The sequence below is a fragment of the Oncorhynchus tshawytscha genome, linkage group LG31, assembly GCF_018296145.1.
Source record: "Oncorhynchus tshawytscha isolate Ot180627B linkage group LG31, Otsh_v2.0, whole genome shotgun sequence".
Taxonomy (NCBI): Eukaryota; Metazoa; Chordata; class Actinopteri; order Salmoniformes; family Salmonidae; genus Oncorhynchus; species Oncorhynchus tshawytscha.
The window spans coordinates 23,332,003-23,342,999 of record NC_056459.1 but is presented as its reverse complement, the minus strand read 5'-3'; the positions used below and the strand labels follow the sequence as shown (position 1 = coordinate 23,342,999).

The following is a 10,997-nucleotide window of genomic DNA, read 5'->3' as shown; positions in this document are numbered from 1 at the left end:
CCATTTGACTTTCTATTTTTCTGACTATTTTTTAACTCTGCATCGTGGAGAAGAGCTCGTAAGCAAGTATTTCACGATTAAGTGACAAATACAATTTTATTGGAGTTATATTGAAGGATAAAAACATGTTTATATGGAGCATGCTACTGTATGTCCCTCTCCATACATCCACCTACAAAAACCCTATGAATGATCCTTCTCTACAGTACACAGACCTTTAGAATGAACCTTCTCTACAGTACACATACCTTTGGAATGATCCTTCTCTACAGTACACAGACCCTTAGAATGATCCTTCTCTACAGTACACAGACCCTTAGAATGATCCTTCTCTACAGTACACAGACCCTTAGAATGATCCTTCTCTACAGTACACAGACCCTTAGAATGATCCTTCTCTACAGTACACAGTCCTTTAGAATGATCCTTCTCTACAGTACACAGTCCTTTAGAATGATCCTTCTCTACAGTACACAGACCTTTAGAATGATCCTTCTCTTCAGTACACAGACCTTTAGAATGGGGACAGGACAGAGTTTGGGAAACCATGTTCTAAGGTATGCAATGACTGACACGACGAAGAGGAACTGATGACGAATTTCAAAATCACACCTTCTGCATTCTACTACTACAATGTTCAAGAGTAAGTTAAAAGCCGGACTGAGTTCCTCTATTTATTATTACAATAATAATTACACACAAACACACATACTTCTTATTCTATACATTGTTGAATAATAGTGAAGACATCAAAACTATGGAATCATGTAGTAACCAAAAAAAGTGTTAAATAAACCAAAATATATGTTATATTTGAGATTCTTCATATAGCAACCCTTTGCCTTGATGACAGCTTTGCACACTCTTGGCATTCTCTCCACCAGCTTCATGAGGTAGTCACCTGGAATGCATTTCAATTAACAGGTGTGCCTTGTTAAAAGTTCATTTGTGGAATTTCTTTCCTTCTTAATGCATTTGAGCCAATCAGTTGTGTTGTGACAAGGTGGGGTGGTATACAGAAGATAGCCCTATTTGGTAAAAGACCAAGTCCATATTATGGCAAGAGAAATAAGCAAAGAGAAATGACAGTCCATCATTACTTTTGGCCAGTAGTGTGTATTTTATATTTTTTTGGAAGGGGGGGGACCACCGCAGAGGCCCACAGTTTTGGAACCTCTGTGAACCTTCTCTACGGTATACTGCCTACTTCAGATGGACTAGCAGGGGTTTGCTTGATTTCAAGTCTCAAACATCATTCCAGATCTACAGTACCAGGAGGTCTCCACAGTCTGTTCACTGCTTATCTATGTTGGCTTTCATTCTGACAATCCATTTAGGTTGGTATTGCTATAGGCACTACCCAGACTTTGACAACACATACCTGTGGTGTAGCTTGTATAAAGCTAACATTCCCCCTCATTTTGTTTTGTAAATCCGACCGCAGCACGTGCGGAAACACACACTGACTCAGACCCACCCACTGACAATGATAATTGGCCTTGGGATGGCTCATGTGGCATCATTTAATCATCTATATTTACACCGCCGCAATTCAACCATGCTCTGCAGAACAGGCCCGGAGTTTTGGCCTTGGCTCGGTGCTGGGCGGAGTTCTTTTGAAGTGCTTGCTGAATCAGGCTGGCCAACCCTGCTGAAGAAAACTACTATTATTTTTGGGCTCCGTCTGAGTGGAGGCGTCATGATTTGTTGTGTGAACAGTTGACATTGAGATGCTGCCTGAAGAATTATTGGGGCGAGCCGTTTGAAAGCCATCTGTCATGCTTGTTGCTGGAACGGCTGGAGCATTGGAGCGGCTGTCCATCCCTGGCTCATGCCACGGCCCTTGGCCCACACCTGGGGATAGGGGAGGGACGTCTGCACTACTCTCCTCACTACTCACGCTGCAGTGGACCCATCACTGAGCCAGGTGGAACACCAAACCAGAAAGAAAAATGGAGTCTCAGTTTCACCACCGGCTATGGGGATACAGTACGAACACTAAAGGCAACTGAGGACTGAGGGGGTTGAAAATAATTTCGAGGAACCAGTCTCAGGCCTTGGTAAAAAAAAGTTTCCCAGAAAGCCTTGGAGTGTAAGAAGTAGACTCTGTTCTTCCACTCCACAACAAAAACTAAATAACATTTAGGGCTTCATAATGACCTAATCACCCTTTTGACAAAGGAAGTTTAGTATGAGGAAGACATGTGATCTTTTAGCGTCTCTGAAACCCTCTTAGAGGCCCTGAAACTATTCTCCTCCGTATTCCGCCCGTGGGGAATTAAAAAATGTGTGGGGACGCCCGGTAGCTTGGCAATTAATGTCAAGTGTATCTCGCCACCAGTTTCTTCATCCGCTGGTAATATCATAAATTCACTTATCACTAGATGAATATCATAAGGAATTAGAGCTATCATTTGCTCTGTGAGACAGTCTGGCAGTTCCTCCTCTGAAAACAGAGGATGGATCTGCTTACCCTTTAGGGTGATATCATCTCACTGTTTATTACCAAATACCCAGATTCCATTCTGCCTGATGAACCTTCCAGGAATCCCACAGAGCCAGAGCCTATTTGCTGCTCTGTTGGAGAGGGAGAATTTAAATCAGCTGGATTTTAAAAAAGAGAACGGAATACGCTGTTATTTTAATGAGGAGGATAGGGGGAAAGAACAAAGCATTTAAATCACTGAAATGCAAATCAGCTTCTCACCACAACTGTAGCAGTGAGTTATTCAACAGAACTCTGGGTTAACTTTAGGACAACAGTCTCTCAGAGGTGTTGAGTCACGGGTCCTAGAGAACTAGCTGCCCTGTATCAGGGCTGTCTGTACTCTATGACCTAGTGAATGGCTATCAATATGTATGACAAACTAGCAAATCTCTCAACTCATCATTTAGACGGACAGTGTGTGTGTGTGTGTGTGTGTGTGTGTGTGTGTGTACACTGGCTCATCTATTTCAATGCAACCTGTTATATCCTTACTATTTCTACAACCACCAACAATTCTACTTACTTCCACCATAACAAAACCCTTCTCCTCCATAAATTACTGTTACGACAACAGCACTAGAATTCAAATGCTCCTTCCCAGCGCTCCTACAGTCAGCCCCTCTGTCCTGGGGGTCCATTGTCAGCGTGACGGCAGCTAAATGAACTGCACATCAAACCTCATAATCACCATACACTGAGACTACCCCCTGGGCGACCATATTCAAACCGAAAGCGAGGGGACAGCAGGCGGTAGGCAAATGTAGTCTCTAATGCAGTAACTCAGCACTGAGGAGGCGTGGTGAGACCGTTAATCTGTGCCCCCCAAGAGGGGCCGTGCCGGGCCGTGAAGCTGGCGGTGCCAAGCCTCAGCGTGGCGAAGCGCAACCCCACCACATGCTTAAGTTAACCACCGAGCTGTCAGACGAAGGAAAGAGATGTGTGAGTGAGATGGGAATCGGAAAATGTGTGTGTCTGTGTGTGCGCATGTGTCTTCGAGTTTATGCATGTTCTGTGGTCTGTGTGTTTGTGCGTGCTCGTACACTCGTGAGCGAGCTGGGATTTGGAGAGCTCAGCACGCCATTTGCTGCCACATTCCTGGGGCCCATAGGGATGTCTCTAAGGAGGAGAAATAACCTTGGATAGACCTGATTCCTGTCACCGCTACAACCTCCAACCAGCCCCCATTCACCAACACTGAATATCAATACCACCCCCCTCCCTGTTGATTCAACCCGGGTGCTGAGCTGACAGGTAGCAGCCTAACCTTCAAACCTTTATGTGCTGGTTTGCTGGACACAAAAAATAAACCAAATCCAGGACTAATCCGTGTCTGGGAAAACGCCCCCCCCAAAAATCTAACCCTGGTAAAGACATAAAAAGGCGTATGTTTGAAGTGGCTGATTCAAATCACCTGATATGGTGGTTAACAAACCTTTCACAATTTGCGGCACAACACACACGCTTGCTGTTTACTCTGTCGGCAGCACATATAAAGTGTGTCCAAAGCCAGCTCAGTAGGTTGGTTAAGGAGCTGGACAGCATCATCACGGAGGGATAATCGCTGTGAGACACGAGAGAGAGACACGAGAGACACGAGAGAGAGACAGACGGGGGGGATTTTGATTGAAATGGGGGGGGATTTTGATTGAAATGCTATGCTAGCTAGTGTTCGCCGCATCCAAGCCTTGCTGGAAGGCGTAATGGGTGGCTGGGGACTGGGGTCAATCAAATTGAACTCCATAAAGTGTCAGTGGAACAGCATGGTTGAGTTTGTGGCCTGGTGCTCAGACTGGCAGTTTGGAAATTTGACCATTGTTTTAATAGGGAGTCATGGCTTTGGAAAAGCTGTGTAGAACAAGGAGGAGGGATGGAGGGATAGAGGGGATGGAGGTATGGTAGGAAGGCCTAGAGCCAGGTTTCTGGACCCAGATTAAGCCGACTCCCGTACTAAAAAGCATGCGCAATGGAGTGCTTTTCAGTCGAGGAACAGTTGAGTCTGGGGAAAAACTTCTCTAGAGCCCAGTGTATGTACGGAACATTAAGAGTTTTGCAAAAGGTGGTTTAGAAAGAAGTGATGAAATGGAGAGAAGGAGAGAAACAGAGGGGGCAGACTTAGTTCTCCTGAGAGGCTGGTGGGAGAGCAGCCAGTCTGGTGTTTTAGACATGGAGATTGAGATGGGTCCCAACGGGCTGACTGCCATTCATATTGGCATCAAAGTCATTATGAGAGAAGGGATTTTTAAATAAAATCATTTCAAGGCAGAAAATGAGAGCTAAACCACAAGGATTTCTCTGCAAATTGAAATATGACGCATAATTAACTTTATAATGCGTTTACAAATGAGGTCTCCCCCTCTAGGTGTGTGCGCACGTGTGTTTATCCATGTGTGTGTGTGTGTGTGTGTGTGTGTGTGTGTGTGTGTTTATAAATATCAATGTCCCTTTTTGTAATTATGCCAGGGGAGATTGTAAATTAACGGTAATAAAGTCTAAATACTATCACTGTAAATTAATGCACACTGCTTATGCAAACCCTGACCTTGATTCTTAATTATCACAGAGCTGGTACATAGTACACATGCAAACATTATTAGTAATTTAATAAAAGGATTAAAGTAGAGAGGGGGAGAGAGAGAGAGAGAGAGACGGGGAGAGAGAGAGAGAGAGAGAGAGAGAGAGAGAGACGGGGAGAGAGACAGGGAGAGAGAGAGAGAGAGACAGGGAGAGAGAGAGAGAGAGACAGAGAGACAGGGAGAGAGAGAGAGAGAGAGAGAGAGAGAGAGACGGGGAGAGAGAGAGAGGGAGAGGGAGAGACGGGGAGAGAGAGAGAGGGAGAGAGAGAGAGGGAGAGAGAGAGGGAGAGAGGGAGAGACGGGGAGAGAGAGAGGGAGAGAGGGAGAGACGGGGAGAGAGAGAGAGGGAGAGAGAGAGACGGGGGAGAGAGAGAGGGGAGAGAGAGAGAGAGACGGGGAGAGAGAGGGGGAGAGAGAGGGAGAGAGAGAGGGAGAGACGGGGAGAGAGAGAGAGGGAGAGACGGGGAGAGAGAGAGAGAGAGACGGGGAGAGAGAGAGAGACGGGGAGAGAGAGAGGGAGAGAGAGAGAGAGGAGAGAGAGAGAGAGGGACAGGGGGAGAGAGAGAGAGGGAGAGAGAGAGGGAGAGACGGGGAGAGAGAGAGGGAGAGAGAGAGAGACGGGGAGAGAGAGGGGGAGAGAGGGGAGAGAGAGAGGGAGAGAGAGAGGGAGAGAGGGGAGAGAGAGAGAGAGGGAGAGACGGGGAGAGAGAGAGAGACGGGGAGAGAGAGAGACGGGGAGAGAGAGAGGGAGAGAGAGAGAGAGGGAGAGAGAGAGAGAGAGGACAGGGGGAGAGAGAGAGGGAGAGACGGGGAGAGAGAGAGAGACGGGGAGAGAGAGAGAGAGAGAGAGAGAGGGAGAGAGAGAGAGACAGGGGGAGAGAGAGAGAGAGAGAGAACTTTTGGGGAAATAAAGCAGGGCATATCTAAAGCAATGAATGATTAATTGACCTAAACTAAAATAACGTTAGATTTCCAGCGTAAGACTAAAAGCCTTTTCCAATATTTTTGAAAGTAAGAAAAAAAGAGTTGTATTGGAGAGAATGGAAATAGAATGAGTCGATAGAGAGACCAGAGAACTCTGTGTTTCTGTCGCCCGCTGAAGCGAAGAGGCTTTAAATAGCTCTTAATCAAGTGGACTGGGTTGTCAAACGGCAGTCAAGCATCAACCAGAGGAAGAGGCGAAGCGAGAGGGTTTACACAGCCCAAAATCTGCCCACGCTAAGCAGATCTTTCATTATTAAGCAAGTGAAGAGTTTTTGTATGGGGGAGGGGCAAGTATAGTGTCAAATTTAGTCAAGATAAAAATGATTTTCTATTTTGATACGTGAGGCTTATTTGATCTAATTGAAGTTTAGAAATTCGAGACGGTCGATGCATATTCATGAGGCTAGGCATTGCATCTCATTCTCCATTGAATACAGGCGGTTGGACGTCAACACCCATTCATTGAATATTTTTTACATTTATTATTCAAATAACGCAATGTATCCACCAACCCAAAAGAGAAGAATAGATGGGAGCTTGGCAGCCCGCCGTTCTGCTCTGTGGACAATGAATCCCATTGTTAGGGCTGAGACTCAAGCATCTCGTCATTATATCCAGTCTCTCTGGTTGGACACAAAGTGATATAATTATGCTCTATCTGTGTAAACGGACTCACACCACTTTGGTCTCCCGAGAAGAGCGGATCTCCCACCCGGTCTCCCTCCCCCTCCCCTGATCTGACATGTGATTGTGCCCTGATGCGGTTTTCACAGCCCCTATCACCCCTCTGTCTGTTCCTCTCAGCGTTCCATGTCCATGGTCATGTGATCTAACAGCCCTGACAGAGAGATCCCTCCTCCCCACTGCAACCAGAGAACAGGGATGTACTGGACCATGTCTGTGTGTGCCAAAACATGTCTTCTCACAGATGTTTTTCAGGGCTGTCAGTTTTCATCTGCTAACAGCAACAAGACTAGCTTCAGGGCTGGTAAACTAATCAGCTACAACAGATTCCCTCTAACACGATACGGTGTGCGAGTTCATTAGAACGTGCGTTGAAGATGTCGTTCCCATAGCAACGATTAAAACATTCCCTAACCAGAAACCGTGGATTGATGGCAGCATTCGTGTGAAACTGAAGGCACGAACCACTGCTTTTAATCAGGGCAAGGTGTCTGGTAACATGGCTGAATACAAACAGTGCAGTTATTCCCTCCGCAAGGCTATCAAACAAGCTAAGCGCCAGTACAGAGACAAAGTAGAATCTCAATTCAACGGCTCAGACACAAGAGGTATGTGGCAGGGTCTACAGTCAATCACGGACTACAGGAAGAAACCCAGCCCAGTCACGGACCAGGATGTCTTGCTCCCAGGCAGACTAAATAACTTTTTTGCCCGCTTTGAGGACAATACAGTGCCACTGACACGGCCTGCAACGGAAACATGCGGCCTCTCCTTCACTGCAGCCGAAGTGAGTAAGACATTTAAACGTGTTAACCCTCGCAAGGCTGCAGGCCCAGACGGCATCCCCAGCCGCGCCCTCAGAGCATGCGCAGACCAGCTGGCCGGTGTGTTTACGGACATATTCAATCAATCCCTATACCAGTCTGCTGTTCCCACATGCTTCAAGAGGGCCACCATTGTTCCTGTTCCCAAGAAAGCTAAGGTAACTGAGCTAAACGACTACCGCCCGTAGCACTCACATCCGTCATCATGAAGTGCTTTGAGAGACTAGTCAAGGACCATATCACCTCCACCCTACCTGACACCCTTGACCCACTCCAATTTGCTTACCGCCCAAATAGGTCCACAGACGATGCAATCTCAACCACACTGCACACTGCCCTAACCCATCTGGACAAGAGGAATACCTATGTGAGAATGCTGTTCATCGACTACAGCTCGGCATTCAACACCATAGTACCCTCCAAGCTCGTCATCAAGCTCGAGACCCTGGGTCTCGACCCCGCCCTGTGCAACTGGGTACTGGACTTCCTGACGGGCCGCCCCCAGGTGGTGAGGGTAGGCAACAACATCTCCTCCCCGCTGATCCTCAACACTGGGGCCCCACAAGGGTGCGTTCTGAGCCCTCTCCTGTACTCCCTGTTCACCCACGACTGCGTGGCCATGCACGCCTCCAACTCAATCATCAAGTTTGCGGACGACACAACAGTGGTAGGCTTGATTACCAACAACGACGAGACGGCCTACAGGGAGGAGGTGAGGGCCCTCGGAGTGTGGTGTCAGGAAAATAACCTCACACTCAACGTCAACAAAACTAAGGAGATGATTGTGGACTTCAGGAAACAGCAGAGGGAACACCCCCATCCACATCGATGGAACAGTAGTGGAGAGGGTAGCAAGTTTTAAGTTCCTCGGCATACACATCACAGACAAACTGAATTGGTCCACTCACACAGACAGCATCGTGAGGAAGGCGCAGCAGCGCCTCTTCAACCTCAGGAGGCTGAAGAAATTCGGCTTGTCACCAAAAGCACTCACAAACTTCTACAGATGCACAATCGAGAGCATCCTGGCGGGCTGTATCACCGCCTGGTATGGCAACTGCACCGCCCTCAACCGTAAGGCTCTCCAGAGGGTAGTGAGGTCTGCACAACGCATCACCGGGGGCAAACTACCTGCCCTCCAGGACACCTACACCACCCAATGCTACAGGAAGGCCATAAAGATCATCAAGGACATCAACCACCCGAGCCACTGCCTGTTCACCCCGCTGTCATCCAGAAGGCGAGGTCAGTACAGGTGCATCAAAGCTGGGACCGAGAGACTGAAAAACAGCTTCTATCTCAAGGCCATCAGACTGTTAAACAGCCACCACTAACATTGAGTGGCTACTGCCAACACACTGTCAATGACACTGACTCTACTCCAGCCACTTTAATCATGGGAATTGATGGGAAATGATGTAAATATATCACTAGCCACTTTAAACAATGCTACCTTATATAATGTTACTTACCCTACATTGTTCATCTCATATGCATACGTTGATACTGTACTCTATATCATCGACTGCATCCTTATGTAATACATGTATCACTAGCCACTTTAACTATGCCACTTGGTTTACATACTTATCTCATATGTATATACTGTACTCGATATCATCTACTGTATCTTGCCTATGCTGCTCTGTACCATCACTCATTCATATATCCTTATGTACATATTCTTTATCCCCTTACACTGTGTATGACAGTAGTTTTTTTTGGAATTGTTAGTTAGATTACTTGCTCGTTATTACTGCATTGTCGGAACTAGAAGCACAAGCATTTCGCTACACTCGCATTAACATCTGCTAACCATGTGTATGTGACAAATAAAATTTGATTTGATTTGATTTGAGATTAATATAATGACAATTCAATTGCATTTACTTTCCATTCTGATCACCTTATCTCACCCATAGTTTCTATAGCTAGGTTTCCATCCAAGTGGCGACAAGGTTTAAGTGAATATTCTAATATCCAAATAATGAATGGTGGTAAGTGGTAAGTTTCCACCAACGTACTTGTGTGGATAAAAATCTGTGCGTGATGACGTAGTGCACACAACAAGTACTTTCAGCTTAAGTTTTCATGTACCAAAGAAATGTCAAGTTCAATGTGCTTCCATCTCATTTTCAACTCTATTGATAGTTTGGTCACAAAAACTGTTGCGTTAAATAGCAAATGTGCCTCCTCTGGTTTTGGCACCTGCGCTCTATAGCCAAAAGCTCGCTGATACAGTGTGGGTAGACTACTTCACTACTGGTAGACTGTTTCACTACGGGTAGACTGTTTCACTACGGGTAGACTAGACTGTTTCACTACGGGTAGACTAGACTGTTTCACTACGGGTAGACTGTTTCACTACTGATTTTACTACTGGTAGACTGTTTCACTACGGGTAGACTGTTTCACTACGGGTAGACTGTTTCACTACGGGTAGACTGTTTCACTACGGGTAGACTGTTTCACTACGGGTAGAATGTTTCACTACTGATTTTATTACAGGTAGACTGTTTTACCACAGGTAGACTGTTTTACCACAGGTAAACTGTTTTACCACAGGTAGACTGTTTCACTACTGATTTTACTACTGGTAGACTATTTCACTACTAAACTATTTCACTACAGGTAGACTATTTCACGACAGGCAGACTATTTTACCACAGGTAGACTATTTCACTACAAGTAGACTATTATACTACTGATTTCACTACGGGTAGACTATACTGTTTCACTACGGGTAGACTGATTCACTACTGATTTTACTACGGGTAGACTGTTCCACTACGGGTAGACTGTTCCACTACGGGTAGACTGTTCCACTACGGGTAGACTGTTCCACTACGGGTAGACTGTTCCACTACGGGTAGACTGTTTCACTACGGGTAGACTGTTTCACTACGGGTAGACTGTTTCACTACGGGTAGACTGTTTCACTACGGGTAGACTGTTTCACCACGGGTATACTGTTTTACCACGGGTAGACCGTTTCACTACTGATTTTACTACTGGTAGACTATTTCACTACTGGTAGACTATTTCACTACTAAACTATTTCACTACAGGTAGACTATTTCACTACAAGTAGACTATTATACTACTGATTTCACTACGGGTAGACTTTCACTACGGGTAGACTATACTGTTTCACTATGGGTAGACTGATTCACTACTGATTTTACTACTGGTAGACTGTTTCACTACGGGTAGACTAGACTGTTTCACTACGGGTAGACTGTTTCACTACTGATTTTACTACGGGTAGACTATTTCACTACGGGTAGACTGTTTCACTACGGGTAGACTGTTTCACTACGGGTAGACTGTTTCACTACGGGTAGACTGTTTCACTACGGGTAGACTGTTTCACTACGGGTAGACTGTTTCACTACTGATTTTACTACTGGTAGACTATTTCACTACGGGTAGACTGTTTCACCA

At 45.9% G+C, this 10,997-nt stretch overlaps 1 protein-coding gene across 2 annotated transcripts in view; it reads right to left on the bottom strand.

The window, feature by feature from the left end:
• The window catches only part of vps50 (VPS50 EARP/GARPII complex subunit), a 229,402-nt gene that overhangs the window by 55,993 nt on the left and 162,412 nt on the right, over positions 1 to 10,997 (bottom strand). The gene's annotated exons all lie outside the window — the stretch shown is intronic.